Raw genomic sequence first — 14,335 nt, 5'->3', positions numbered from 1 at the left:
CGTCTGTTTGGTACATGTATTGAATTTCATTTAGGGCCCGTCCGATAACGGTGACATACGTATGTTAACGGAATGTCAAATAGGGAAAATAACAAGAGTTAAGACAAACCAGAGCAAATTTTAGGAAATCATGGGCCATTTCAAAAAAGTAGTCATAAAATGATATTTTCCACAAGAGTTATTAATAAAGGCGATCAAGAGTGGATTATTCCAACTTTGACGTGATAAATTATTTGTCAGTTAGAGACAGTAATCCTGATCGGTTCAACTGAACGATGGTTTTTATCCCATATGGAAGTCAAGGTTCTAAGAAATGCCCCTCCCAAAATTAGTCGACGTTTCTGAGGCAAGTCAGAATGTAGCTCCGATAAATAGTAAAAGGTGCCTTTCTTAAATTATCTAAGGGAGGCGTGTCGGAAAGTGAGGTTCGCGAACGTAGAGTGATTCGAATTCAATAAAAGGTGTGAGTCTCAATGCAAACAAAATGTGTATTGATGTAAGTTCGTAATTATTTGCTGAATTTATTCCTCTTAAATTTACTTTTCCGTAAGTGCAGAAAATAATTATACAGGTACCCCGTCGTGGATGTAATATAAACCATGTAGGGTAGGAATTGTATGCCTTATTCTAATATGTATTCCTAGACTTAATTTATTCGTATAATTAAGATGTGAATTATTTTAAACCGGGAATAAAGCTTGTTGCCATTTACGAACGAGCAGCGGGGGGGGCGAATCCGACATTTTGTCCAAACGTTATTTGGCTTAATTGTTACTTTCTGCACTCAGCGGATCCGGTGTCGTCAGCGCCTGGTAAAAAAAAAACGACGTCGTCGTCGTTGTCACCGTCGAGGGGCCAAATCGACAATTGTCCGGGACGTCATTTGGTTTAATTAATACCTTCTGCGCGCCGATCCCCAGCGTCGTCAGCGTCCGGTAAGCACATCGACGTCGTCGTCGATGTCATCGCCCCCCCCCGCTGCTAAGTGGTTATCTACAACTAACCGAATATTTGGTCAAGTCCGATACGATATCGTGTCCGAGGATCATGTAAATTTATCGTTACAAATCCATGTGGGGTCGACTGAGCATGACTAAAAAAGTTTCGAAAACCATTAAAGTCCATGTCACCGCCGCACCATGTCTGCCAAATATTTCGTAGCGTGTGTGTATCAACGCCGTTGAATACAGCAAGAATATTACAGTTGTCTCTGATTACTTTTGGAATCTGAGTATACCGTTGAGTGACATATATCACGTCAGTGTTTTTATGCCTGCCTCTGGAAAATATCCTAGCTGGGTTTTTTTGATTGTCTAACATAACATCATCGTACACGACTAGATTGTTAACGTCGCCATCAATATCATCGATACCTGGTGCATCATTGATATATGTAATAAACTCGATTACATTTTTTTTAGCGATCGCTGATGCATTCTCGTTAAAATCTTTTAACACTTCGTAGCATCGTTGATCATCCACGCTAGGAGCAACTAAATACAACTTATCCCACTTCATCCATCTCATTATTAAATTGAGTAACAATTGCGTCTTGCCGGATCCAGATGGTCCGATGATAATCATCCGGATCGAGTTTGGTAGCGCTGCAACATGCTTAACTGGTTCTCTTGTTTTAGTCGCTGAAAAATCAATTATATTCATGTCTCTATACATAAATTATGGATCTATATTGTGTGAAGTGTAGAGTGCGTACTGGCACAAATGATATGACAACGTTACAACAAGAAATAACAGATCGGCGCTTACTGGCATGTGTGTACAATGCGGTATAAAGAAATTTAGATTTATTTCTATTAGACCCGGAGATGTTTTAAAAAAAAGCGAGGAGGTGATATTGCAGCCAAGTTATCAAAACTCCCCGGAGCCCCGTGGGCAAAGTATCCAGGAGAAAAGCACCTCCCAAGATATAGCTACTGTGGCCCCGGAACACGATTAGATATCAGACTCGATGATCAAAATCAGCCCAAACCCGGTGAGTACCCAATAAACGCTATCGATAAGGCGTGTCATGCTCATGATGTTGCTTACAAAAGTAGCGATCTGCAACAGCGTCATATCGCGGATGTAAAATTAATTCACGCGTTAAATGCTATTCCTGATAAATCCTTCAAAGAAAAATTGGCCTCATGGTTGGTAAAATCGGCTATGAAAGGTAAATTAATGATTGGAAGCGGAGCTTCTCGCGCTGGTAATTGAAAACGCTAGCGTTTATAATAACAACATGGAATCCATCTATTATTCTCCGAGAGGATACTGGAAGGGGAAGTCCGCAATTGGTAAGCTTGCAAGCGCTGCAAAGGTAACAAAGGCCACTGCGGTTAATTGGTTATCCAAACAGGCTATATGGCAAATCTATCTACCACCGCCTAAACAAATCAACTTCTCGCGCTTTGATGTCGGCGTGCCTAATGAAGTTCATCAGGCTGATATACTATTTTTGCCGCATGACAACGGTTACAAATACGCGCTAACCGTAGTTGATGTTGCGAGTCGATACAAACAAGCGGAGCCGTTAAAAACAAAGTCGGCAACTGAAGTAGCCGCTGCGTTTGAAAGAATTTATCGAAGAGGTCCTCTGCGCTGGCCAAATCTATTACAAGTTGATCCTGGTAGTGAATTTCGCGGCGCTGTTTTATCAACGCTGAAACATCATAGCGTCGCGATACGACGAGGTCATACTGCGCTACATCGTGATCAGGCAATTGTTGAACGATTCAATCGGACTCTTGCTGAACGGTTATTTGGATATCAATACGCGAAGGAATTCATCCAAGAAAAACGATCTCGTGAGTGGGTCCAAAGGTTGCCAGGCGTAATTGCAGCGTTAAATAACGAGATTACCCGAGCAATCAACATGAAGCCCAGCGACGCGATTAAATACGAGTATATACCCAAAGGATCAAAAATAGATAGCGTTTCTAAGCCGATTCTCGGCGATGTTACCGTGAGATATCTGTATGAACCAGGAGAACTTGAAGGCGGTAAAAAAAGAGCTACTGATCCTATTTGGAGTGTTACCACACATAACATATCAACGATAACACGATCAACTGGTAGACCACCGATCTATAGACTGGATTCAACTGCTCCTCAGCGCGGATTTACACGCGAGCAACTACAAGTGATACCTGACGATACTCAATTGCCCCCGCGTGGTCTTAACTAGCGCCGTTGCGTCTATTGCACTCAAGACAGGTCAATCTCACATTGTTTTTGACATGACCGAGACTGTTATCGATCCTATCCACGGTAAATTGGCGAGCGTCTTTATCCGAATAGCGCCAACTCATTATACAATTACAACTCGCGCAGTGATTATTCTGTTGTTGTCGTAGCGAGATTATTAATTCGGCATCAATATCAAAACGCCGCTGTTTTTTTTATCCTGTTGGCGGTAACCCGAGAGTTTTCTATCAATGACGCTTGCATCGATGACCCCGTCAATGACTCCGTCAGTGACTCCGTCAATAACAATTCTTCGAAGCTGATTTATCCTTCGTACTCTGGACACCGCAAGATAGACTAGATTTGACCATTCGATGCGATTATCAACTATCCAAACAATTGTATCCGTGATAGTCAGTCCCTGCGAGGAATGTATTGTCGTTGCGTATCCTAGCGTCCACGGGGATTTATTAGCACGTAGCGCGTCCTCGACGACGCTGATATCAACGAGCACGATATCATTCAGCACGAGAATTTGTTTTTTTTGTCCCTGACGCTGTCGGGGCCGGGATTTCAACTTCAATGTTCTGCCGCCGTGTGTCCGCGGGTCTATAACATAACGGCACTGGACGCGTTGAAAACTTTTCCTTATGCAACGTAAACAACCTCCGCTGAAGTGTGTCTCTGACTATCTTTCTACTCGCTACAATCAAATCGTTTGGTTTCCATGTTTCCCAGAATTCATTTAACGGCGTTTCCGGAATCACCTCGCGGATTATTTCACACTGAATTCTATCCGGCTGTAATCTGATTAATTGATTAATTTTTTAACCTCGCGCAGTTGTTCATCAAGTGCTCGGTAATCAGTATCGGTTTCTTCATAATAGTCCACAAACCCGCTCAACCAATCATGTGGGCCCTCGCCGACAAATGGTGGTGGTTGGCCATGGTCGCCACACATGATCACCGCTGTATTCGCGAGCAGCAACCAATCAAGAAACATTTGTAAAGTATCTAACGAAACAGTACATATCTCATCCCAGATGATAACCTCAGGAATAAATTTTTCCCCCATTCGATCAGGAGTCCACTCACCGCCGCTGTATCGAAAAAAGCTGTGATAAGTAACGGCGTCAACATTTCATTGTTTTATTTCTCGCGCTAGTCTATGGGTCGGTGTAAGCACGATTATACTTGCCCGCGTTCGAAATAATTCAATTGCCCGAGTCGTCTTTCCTGACCCGCCACAGCCGCTTAAATAAACTGTTTTATGTCTACAAATTGGATCAGAACACGGTGGTGCATTAGACCATTCTGACAATTTATCACCGCGTAGGTAATTGTTTTCAACGGTGACATCTGCTGATGGGGAATAATCGCGTCGTATTTCATTTTTAATTCTCCATGTACCCCAACTCTCGTCCGGACTAGTAAACCCGGCTACGTTTTCCTTATACGCTACGTCAACATAAAACGAATCAACGGCTACTCTAACCGCGGTGTCGGGGAATCTATTTATCATCGAGAATAAATTGATAGCGGCGTAACCCAGCATAGACGCCCTCAAATGCGGGTATGCCGGGCTGTCTCCATCGCTGTAGGTAACAACTGTACCCAACTTTGTTCCATTGGACAAGAAAGCCGTTTCGCAGTTCACGTATCTATTTTTCGCCACTGCGTCCTTGATTACGAAATCATATTCTGCGTCATCTATAATCAGCCGTGAGCAATATCGTTTGTAGTCGCAGTTTTTTCCACCTTGTGTGAACTTACCAATTATTCTTCTACCGAGATCTTTTGCCTCGTGGTTTTGTTGGTTGAATATCCTCCTGGACCATTCGATGATATATTCCTCGTCGGCATCGATGTGTTTTCTGGATTCGTCAATTATGCTATCTAGACGCTCCGGTTCTGGTAACCAGACTTCAGTCTGCGCTCGGTATGATATAATCGCGTCACTGACAATCAACGAAATTAGCATTTTACAATCAATCATATACCGTAGCAGCGCTATTGGCAACCACTTCTTTTCAGACATGTGCCTACCGATCCAAATATAGCAACAGCGATGAAGTCCTGCCGCGAACTCAAATGATACTACGCGAGCGAATCCGGTTAAATCAAAATCAGGCAGTGGTCCATTAATAGCAACACGGGTCATTTCATGTCTGGGGTGTCCAAATCGTCTAAAGTACTCAGCGGCGGATCCATACCCGAGAAAACTCTCTGGATAACAGGCAACCATATCAACGGAAATCATAGCGTCGCGGTTGTATTCAGTGTTCCATAGTCCACCGTGATAGTATTCCAAACAACTGGATTGTACATCCGGTAGAAATTCCTTGCGCGTTGGACTCCACGCATTTTTCCTCGCTGCAACATGAGCCGCAACCGATGGAATCGTAAAACAATTTGTTAGCAGTTGTTCATCATGCTCTTCAAATTCCATGGCGGTTTTTTTCATCCTGTTGTGAAATGCTTCAGTGCGATATAATTCACCGTTTGGTCTTACAAACTGATCAAAGGTATCAGCGCTGCGAAGTAACCACACTGACACAGGGTCGTTTTTACACAAGCAGGCAATAGCATCAAATAGTTTCCTCTCCGCGAGAAAACCGTCCTGTATAAATTCTTCGGGTATATACTTTACTGTTCTATCCCGTGGAAACACTGTGATCGCGGGCGTCCACGCGTGTTCGTTATGATCAATAATTTTAATTGGGGCCCCATTTGATTTGTACTTTGATTCGTATAATACTTCACCAGTTATCGTTGTAACGGTTATTGGAAATCTCAGCGATGTTTCTAATCTCGCTATGTCGCTGATGGTTGCTCCTCGCTCGCGCACTGTCTCCTCCCACTGGTTGATTTTGCTACGTCGTAAATCAGTCAATTTGTTTCCTCGACACGCATTTGTAAAATGCTCTATTACTCGTTCTGCTACACAATTTATCCCCGTTGACTGTTTCATTGGTTTCAGTTTTCGGATATCAGGTTTCTTATTTAACGGGTATATTTCATAAACAACTGCTGTTTCAGGATACGCTCGTTCATAGTATGGTCTGTCAACTCCGGTTAACAGCCCCGGCTTGGAGTCGCGGCTAACAATGACTGGTTCAAATTTATCACGTATGATCCAATTACCTGATTCCACCCGGACAATGAATTTTACTCTGAAGAAATACTTGCTGGAGCCAAGTTGTGATATTATCGTTGCTGCGCGGTTGTCGTTCATGGTAGCATCAACAACGCCATCAATTCGAAATGTTGACCAACTATGAGATGCACCATCGCGCTTGAATTCATTGATACAATCGCGTATTTTATTTAACAGGGTTCTATCGTTTATTGACGCTTTTGGTGCGTCCTTGAGGACTCTATCGAGATTGAACTTAATATTTTTCCAGGGCTTAATTGCTGCTAATCTCTCGAACTCATCCATATAATTAAAACAAGTATTTAAATGAAAGAATATAGTATAATGAATCACTGCAAATGGTTGATGATTGGGTCGACAACCCCGTGCAATAAATCATGTAGAGGTGAATTCTGCGGGTATCATTTGCAAAGCGTTCGTAATGGTTCTCTTGGCCCCCTCCCGTGCTTGGTTTGCCACGTCGGTGTAAGAGGAAAATCGCAGTTGTGTATCAATTGTGGCGGAAAGCGATACAGGGAACTAAAACGCTATTATGACAAGCGAATTAAAAACGCCGTCATTGACCCCACCGCTGACTTCGTCATCAAAACCCCCCAAGACTACGTTGAAAGATTCATAATTAAACCAAATAATAAATTAGACAAGTAGTATTATTATATAAATGGACCAAGAGTTCAGACCTCACCCCTTGCTCGTCAATTACGAGGCATCTCGCGACGGCATTGTTAGAAACCGCAAACTGAAGAAGCCGGTTGGTACCGTAAATAATCACGGGTATTTGATATTTGGTGCCGGGGGGAAAATGTATCTTGTTCACAGGGTGGTATTTGAAGCATTTAACGGACTGATCAACGACGGTCTCGTTATTGATCATATTAATAATAATAAGACTGATAATTCTCTTACAAACCTGCAAGCCATCTCTCAGAGTGAAAACAATAAAAAAGGCCAAACTGGCAAGTTTTCAAAGCAAGCAAGGGGTGTCAAATCGTTTGATACGTCAACGCACGAGGAAAAAATATTTCAGTCGATGAATGGGGCAGGAAAATATTTCGATATTTGTAGAGCCTCAGTTCGAGATGTTGCAGAGAATATAACTAAAACAGCGATCTCAAAAAAGACGGGGCACAGAATTCGATTTTCATATATAAATAAGGCCACCGGCGCCCATGGCGCTGACGAAGTCGCCATGACAGTGTGAAACGTTATTGTCTGTTCCGGAAGAAAACGAATTATTAAACACCTCGGGATTGATACGCGGGGTTTCATTTTTTTTTTATTTAAAAATAAGATGTTTTATAAGAATAATGAATATCGAAGACATCAATAATATATTAGCCGAGATTTCAAAATTAAAAAATCAAGGAATTGAATTATCTGATGGTCTCGACAGTGAAAAAATATTATCCGATTACGAGATTATTAACGAACGATCGAAACGGGGGCGTTTTACCCTGGCCCGTGAGTACTTTTTTATAAAACGATTACAACATACGATTAATGAGAACCTGTACCACAATGACGCAAATGCATTCATTGGACTATTCACTGCCGTTGAAATAATACGAAAAAAACTCGGACGTGTTTATGAACGACGCCGGGAGATTTCTAGTAAGATCAAAAACATTAGAAGGATTATAGACGAAAACTCCGGCGGGAAATTAGAAATTGCTTCGCAATTGCAATAATGGTAGGCGAATCACTTACTACTCGGCTAGCCAGAGAGCGGCTAGCGGCGCTTAAAAAGTTCATACCGTTACGAGACAGGGTCCGAGAACAACTTCAAACGCGGCAGCAAATGCAAACTGATTTTGCTGTTGGAAGCGAACAACTCTTTGCCCCGGTAACTAAAGCGACCAAAGATGTTACAGCGGCAACAGAACGGGCAATATACGGAGATATTCCTAAGGAAGGCGAACGGAAAGAGGCGCCTCTTCTTCCTGTACTTGAAAAGATAGCAGCAGAGACAGAACAAACACAGCAACGGATAAAACAACTTTCCAGTGATATAAAAACCCAACGAGAGTATGAACGATTAGCTGATATTGATAATTCTGAACCCGTTGTTAAACAGGGTGATGTTGGTGAACTTCAAAAAATTTCCACTCAAAGAGGGGTTTCCTTTATGGATAAACTCACTGAAGGGGCTATAGCACAAATAAAACGACCTCAATTACTGAAATCCGACGAGTATAGGGTTTTTGGTAATTTTGCCGCTCAAAGCTATCATTCAAGAAAAAACTTTTTAAAAGACGAGTATAAAAACAGTAATATAAAACGAGATGACTGGGTTAATTGGTTGTATAAAACGAATAAAGAGATTGATCGCTTGGATACAAAAGAATTGGGATATAAAGAATTTAAAAAAGGAATTAATGATTATGATATACGACAACAACAAGAACAGCGAAAAGAAAAACGTCAAAAAAAAGCCGGTTCTAAAAAAACAAGCGGAGAGGGGTATCCAAGTGGTAGTGGTCTAGTTGAAAACGCTAGTGTTACCTGTCCTGGTAGTGTTCTCAGTGATATATCACGGCTAGAGGTACTAATCAGAGGAAAACGAGCCGGAAATAACTCTCCGGAAATAATCAATGAGGCCGCTGATATTTGCAAGCGGTTATTTACGGGCGGTATCATGGACATTGGTGCGTATCGAACGCTCATAGACGAGTTAGTGGATAATTAAAAAAATTATCGTTTTTGTTAATTCTGACCGTTTTTGGCCATTTTTTGACCGTTTTTGGTCGTTTTTTGCCATTTTTTGACTGTTTTTGGTCGTTTTTGGTTGGTTTTTGGCAATTTTTTGAGGGCAAAAACCCCAGGAAATCATTTAGAGAAAATCGATGTTTTTGCTGAAAAATCGAAAAAAAACGACTATAGGCAACAAAAAAATGACCAAAAATGACTAAAAATCAAGAAAAAACCGGAAAAAACCGGATTTTTATCGAGGGCAAAAACCCAAGGAAATTTTGATAAAATTTATTCCGGTTTTTCACACGACGGTGGGAAGGGGGTGGTGATCACAATCACTAATTGAAAAACCGGCGTTTTTATAATAAAGATGATTATACACTACAACCACGATAAACCAGTACTCGTCTACGTGGTAAACTCGCGATTGCCTGTTTACCGCGCGTACTATGGAGACGGTCTTGGTAGCACCATTGCGGGGTTATTCACAAGAATGGCTCCAAAAGTAGCGCCGTTAGCCAAACAATTAGGAATGAAGGCTATTGATGTTATTCGTGATAAGGGTATTAGTGCTATTGGAGACGTTGCCGGAAAGGCGCTTTCAGCCGCGCGGGACAAACTAATGTCGTTGGTGAGGAGAAAAAAACAGAAACCACCGGTGATGCCATCAACGACAGTGATGCCTGCAAATGTCAGTAAAGTAATAAATAACGCCGTGAAAGAAAAACTAGAGTCGTTGGCGGCTCAGTCGTCCACCAACGCGCCCATAAACACAATAGCGGGGGAGTGGTCTTAAACAGAATTCAAAGAATTTACGACGAAAAAATCGCAATTGAAAACATCAACATGATAAATAATAAAATGTTTGCGCGAACCGCTGATCCCGCGTTTGATATGGATGCCACAGTGCGCAGGGATGATTCTGTCCGTGATTATCAATATTATTCTTATTATGCAGCGCAACCTGACCTAAGATCGCGAATTGAACTTCAAGTCCAAGATACCAGTAAATATTTTTTGCCGTGTGAAGCGTTTATCGAAATCGAGGGAGAACTCGTGACAAATGCTGCCGATAATGCACCATACGCAGATGACGATCGTGTTCGAGTTGGCTTCGTCAACAACGGTATCATGGCGTTATTTGAGAGCGCCAGATATCTTATTGACGGGCGAGAAATTGAATCAATAGAACGCGAGGTTGATGTTGCAACGACGATAATTGGGTTAGCGAGATACTCGGATGATTATACAAGATCGGCGGGCCCATCTATGATGTTTGCGAAGGACACCACCGATAACGCTGACCATTTTCAGTACGTTAACGTGCTGGTAGAAAGAGATACCGCAACTGACCCACAGGCTGAAGCAAATAACCCAGACCGCAGAGCAAGACCAGGCGCTAATTTCAATATTATAAAGAGTATCAACAATGATTACAATATGGGATTCGCAGCACGAATATTGATGCTAAAAAGACCACGCCGACAGTTTTCATGCGCGATTCCACTCCATCACATATTTGGATTCTGCAGAAATGTTAGAAAAGTCATCTATGTGGCTAAGCATACAATCGCGCTGACGCGAAGGGGCGATGATAACAATGCAATATGGCGTGCTGCTGGCGTCGCTGCCGGTAAAGTCATTTTAACTAAAATGGCATTGTGGATGCCGGTGCTGACTCCATCAGTTACCACGGAAGCACGATTGTTATCATTTATGGAACAGGGAGGGAAATCGTTGTTGAGTTGGCTAGCGGTAACAACTGATGCTAAAGAGGATAACGTCGCCGATACGTTTACATGGCACCTGGCATCAAAACAGGGTGTTTCAGCCCCGCGTCATATATTTGTTGCGCTACAGAATAGGGAACGATTGGGTAATCAAGAACGCAGCCATATGATATTTGATCAATTAGGAGTCAGGGATGTTTCGCTGAGAATAAACGGACAACAGGAACCATCCGGGGATATACAGCTTAATTACGGCGACAACCATGTCGCACGTGTGTATCATCGATTGCTTTCATATATGGGTCGTGATCAAAACGTCGACACTGGTTTGCAAATATCGCAACTTGATTTTAAAAACCTGTACCCGATTTATTATTTTTCGTTGGAGCATTTTGATTTAACGAGACAATCCGTCGTTGATATACACTTCCGAGCTCGTATAGCCCCGGCTGGTGTTAATTATAGAGCGGTTGCTGTCATTCTCAGCGATAAATCAATGCTGCTAGAAGGTGTTGGAGGACGAATGAGAATCGTTGATGCGCCAGTGGAAAACATGTAATTGAAAGCACAAACACGTTTACAATAAAATGTCGTATAGTGTCGTCAGTGTAGAGTTGACTGATGGTCAAGTCAAGAAATTACGATCAAAGTCGGCTAAACAATACGGGACCACAATAACGCTGAAGCCGTCACAGATGGCGGGTGGTAATCATAAGATATCGTTGACGGCGCGTCAAATAAAACATTTCAATAATGCGATGAAGAATAAAAAGGGTGTTCAAATAGATTTTTCAGCCGCAGCGATTAAAAACATGGAAAAGACCGGTGGGATATTTCCGCTGTTAGCTGCGATTCCAGCGTTGATTGCCGCGGCCGCACCAGCAGTGGCTAAGGCGGCGGTGTTAGGAGCCGTTGGTACCGCGGCGGGAATGGCATTGAAAAAGGCAACCGGGAAAGGCTATAAAAAAAAACGACCCGTGGCCGGAAAGGGTCTAAGACTACAGGGAACCCCGTATTCATGGTACTCGGGAAAGGGTCTAAGACTACCGGGAACCGTTTATTGACTCAGGAGTCAATGACTCCTATGTCTAATTATTGATTTAATAGACGCCGCAAACGCGTTAGCGATAAAAAACTTCAGAGGTGTTTTTATGAGGGATCAATTACCGGCGGCGCCAAGGAATGCTGAAACAGGCATAATTAACCTCGATGGGTCCTCCGGAGGGGAAACTCATTGGGTTGCGTACGCGATTGATCCGCGTGCGATCGTCTATTTTGATTCATACGGGTTAGCCCCGCCGAAAGAGTTCATGCGGTATATCCGGGCGTGTTCAGCCCGGGCTTTTTATTCCACGCTGCCAACACAGCGATTAAGCGACCCACCGATATGTGGCCGTGAGGTATTGAACGTACTTGCGGCGATTTCATCATCGCGGAAACCACCTCATGTGGTTGTAAACGAATACACTAGTGGGGTCATAGAGGCCCGGCTGGTTAATTAGAAACGCCGTTTTTTTTTACAATAACGATGATTGATATTTGGGGACGACCGGTTTCGGCGCTGAAAAAGCCCACGGAAGCGCCCGCCACCGATGACATAAAAAAACTAATTGAGGATGAAATCGCTGATATGTTGAATTTAACAAGTGTTGACCCGGGCGAAATAGTTGTATTTCAAGACCGCCAGGGTAAATTGAAATCCAGTAATGTGTCGCTGGATGACGTTTTAACACGACGGCGTGATGCCGCCGAGGACACTATCGCGTTGTATACCAGCGACGGACGACTCAAACCGGGTGAACATCTATCGACGATAACATTAATCCGAGACGGTTTTACAAGGTTGGATAAATCGGTGACCGAACTTGACGCGCAGGTGAAAAAATCTATCACCGATATACAGCTCACTACCGCTAGTTTTTTTGGGACCCCGACGGTAACCGAACCGAATCTTGCAACAATAAAAAATACTATTTCGGAGTTTACAACGCTGTCGGGTCAATTTTACACGTTGCGAAAAAATTTTAACAGGATCGATAACAACTTTGATAAATTCTTTGGTAAAAAAAATACCAAGCTGGATGAGATTACAACAACTATAAATGATATCACTGCGTATGGACAGGAAATAAAAACAATCAAAGCCGAGGTTGAAGCGAACACAAGGAGTATAGGCGCGCATGTAAGGGAAATAGTAAAGCTCAGAACCGAGGTTGATGCGAACAAAGAGAATATAGCCGCGCATACAGGGGAAATAGGAACGCTCAGTGCCGTGGTTAAAGAGAACATGGGGCATATAGACACGCAGATAAGGAAAATAAATACACTCGCTGTTAATACTGCAGTGAGCAAACAAAATATCGACGGGCACACACAGGAAATAAATACACTCATTACTAAGGTTACAGCGAACAAAAAAAGTATAGACGGGCATACACAGGAAATAGGAACAATCAGAACTGATGTTGAAGCGATTAAAGACGGACTACCGAGAGTAGCAGAGCAATTCGAAAAAATAAAAATCCCTCATGAGAACATCATCAACATAGTATACACAGTTCGGCATGGATCATTCGATTGGACTCCTACACAGAATACAGTAGATATCACCGCAACTGTTAAGGGCATTTATCGATTGACATTGATTTCGGCGATGCAGTTTAGTATATCATCGTCGAGTTCATTTGGGTTTAACAATACAGTGTCAACAATCATTGACAAGAATACAATTGAACGGTTTGTAATTAAGGCCGTTGATAGCAGTCTATTTAGGACAAACATCACATGGTATGTGGAATTTGTAGCGAGTCTAATTAATTAAAAACATTAGCTCTTTTAAAATAAAAATGACCACCAGGGTAATTGAATCAGAGGTATCACCGACGTCACATCAATATCGATTCGATACCGCAAAAGAATTCTCCGCGAATTTGAAAACGCTTTCCGAACAATACCGCGCAAAAATAAAAAAATACCGCAGAAAAATAACCACCATCGACGCGGTCGTGTATTCGGTATCGGGTATAGTAGCCGGTACCGGTGTTATTTTATCCACGGTGACCACGATAGCCCCGATCGCTGTTCCAATCGCTATCTCCGCGATGACAACAATTGCTGGAGTCGCCAACGCAATCACTAAAAAGATATCATCGTGTTTTCAGAAAAAACTCGACGAGTATACAGTAAAACATCAAATAGTATCCGACGCGTACTCGAAATTATCCGGGTTAATCTCGTTATCGATTGATAATTTGTTCATATCCGATGTCGAATTCTCCACGATGGTCCAGTTGTATAGCTCCGCGATGTCAAAAATCGAGGATTTTTAACTGGAAGCCGGAACCACCGGGTTGTTGAAATTAGACACTAAAAACAACGAATAATAATAATGTCGCTGAACCCCGAAGGGTCTCAATTACTTCAGCGGATCGCGGAGAACACCACTCCGGTACAAACAAATATGATATCGATAACGTCAACGAAACCCGAATTCAGTGTGAACTTCCCATCGCCGGTTCCAGTAAAGGAAATAGCGCTGGCAAAATTGCGAGTATATCACAGTTGGCCTAAT

This window comes from Sinohyriopsis cumingii, unplaced genomic scaffold (assembly GCF_028554795.1).
Source record: "Sinohyriopsis cumingii isolate HCF-2022 unplaced genomic scaffold, ASM2855479v2 utg000426l, whole genome shotgun sequence".
Taxonomy (NCBI): domain Eukaryota; kingdom Metazoa; phylum Mollusca; class Bivalvia; order Unionida; family Unionidae; genus Sinohyriopsis; species Sinohyriopsis cumingii.
Note: the sequence above shows the minus strand (reverse complement) of the source record.